Here is a 2,187-nt window from a genome sequence, read left to right on the forward strand (position 1 = left end):
TCCTTACAATGGAGATAGTGCTTGCAGATCTGTCTCATGCACATTCACTGTGGAGTCTGAAAACCTGACTGGCTGTGATGATTATGGTGTACTAACCATTCTCAGCATTACTGCATTAGCTGTAACTCACCATTTCTAGCTCAAGTATAGATCTACAAATTTGAGGCTATTTAATTGGACCACAGATGTCAAAAACTGTATCACAAAATATTACAGACCTGATATCCAGATCAAGGGAAACAGCCTGGCTATAAAGCACAGTTACTTACTGTAACGGGTGTTATCCAGAGACAACAGGCAGATATTCTCACATGTGGCGACGTCATCCACGGAGTTCTGGTACGGACAGTATTAAAAGTGTATTGCCACTTTAAATTTTTATAAATTTTGTGACTGCCCACACCACGCATCCACGAGTGCCTTCCTGCCCGAAGTAGGCTCGCAGTTCCTCAGTTTTGTAAACAAGCTAAGAAGCCAACCAGGGGAGGAGGGTAGTTTGTCAGAATATCTGCCTGCTGTCCATGGATAACACCTGTTACAGTAAGTAATGTGCTATATTCCAGGACAAGCAAACAGCATATTCTCACATGTGGGACCCCCTAGCTTACTACAATGGGATAGAGGGAGTGTTAGCCAATAAAATAATACATTTTGTAATACTGCTAAGCTGAAGTGACCATCCTGTATAGAATAAGATTCCAGACAGTAGTGAGATGTGAATTTATGAACTGACGACCAAGTAGCAGCTTTACAGATCTCATCAATGAGAGTCAACGTTTGCGTGGCTACCTCAATACAGGCCGCCAACCATGTGGAAATAGTTCTCTTGGTTACAGGCCGGCCCAACCAGATCAAAGGAGATGAACAGTTGAAGAGAACTACTTTATCATGGTAGAAAACTGTAAAGGTGGGTCCACCACCAATGCTTGAAGCTCATTCACTCGACGAGCGGAAGTGATGATATTTAAAATGCACTAAAGACATTGGTTCAAATGGAGGCTTCATCATTCTAGTGAGAATCAACATTGAGATCCTAAACCACTGGAGGCGGTCTGAGAGGTAGTTTGAAATTGAAAAGTTCTTTCATGAATCTGGAAACAAGGGGATGGGCAATCTGAGATTTATCGTTGACTGACCCATGAAAAGCACTGATAGCACTAAGATGAACTTTGATTGAAGTGGTTTTAAGACCTGAGTTGGATAAGTGGAGAAGGTAATCCAATACTGAAAATTTAGAAGATGATGAAGCACCCTGATAAAGATTACGGTACATCACTTTGAAAACCGTGTCCACTTCTGCTAGTAACACTGCTGTGTAGACAGTTTCCTGGATGTATGTAAGACGAGTTTAAACGAAAACAAGAGAATTAACCTAGAAACATAGAAAAAGCGGCAGAAAAGGGCTATAGCCCACCAAGTCTGCCCATTCCAAGTATCCCCCCCCCCCACTGAATTTACTCCCTTAAAGATCCCACAAGAGTATCTCATTTTTTCTTAAAATCCGTCACGCTGCTGGCCTTTATCACCTGGAGTGGGAGTCTGTTCCAATGATCCACCACTCTTTCGGTGAAGAAGTACTTCCTGGAGTCGCCATGAAACTTCCCTCCCCTGATTTTCAGCGGATGCCCTCTGGTGGTCGAGGGTCCCACGAGCCCGAAGATATCATCTTCTGACTCGATGCGTCCCGTGATGTATTTATACGTTTCAATCATATCTCCCCGTTCTCTTCTTTCCTCGAGTGAGTACAGTCGCAACTTCTTTAGTCTTTCTTCATACGGGAGATCCTTGACCATCCTGGTGGCCGTTCGCTGAACCGACTCGATCCTCAGCACGTCCTTTCGGTAGTGTGGTCTCCAAAACTGAACACAGTACTCCAAGTGTGGCCTCACCATGGCTCTGTACAACGGCATCATAACTTCAGGTCTCCTGCTGACGAAACCTCTGCGGATACACCCTAATATTTGTCTTGCCTTGGAGGAAGCCTTCTCCACTTGATTGGCAACTTTCATGTCTTCGCTAATGATCACTCCTAGATCGCGTTCCTCCGTGGTCCTAACCAAGGTCTCACCATTTAGTACATAAGTTCTACGCGGGTTTCTCTTGCCCAAGTGCATTATCTTGCATTTTTTAGCATTGAAGCCTAGCTGCCAAGTATTTGACCATTGTTCCAGCAGCAGTAGGTCCACA

Source organism: Geotrypetes seraphini, chromosome 4 (assembly GCF_902459505.1).
Source record: "Geotrypetes seraphini chromosome 4, aGeoSer1.1, whole genome shotgun sequence".
Lineage (NCBI taxonomy): Eukaryota > Metazoa > Chordata > Amphibia > Gymnophiona > Dermophiidae > Geotrypetes > Geotrypetes seraphini.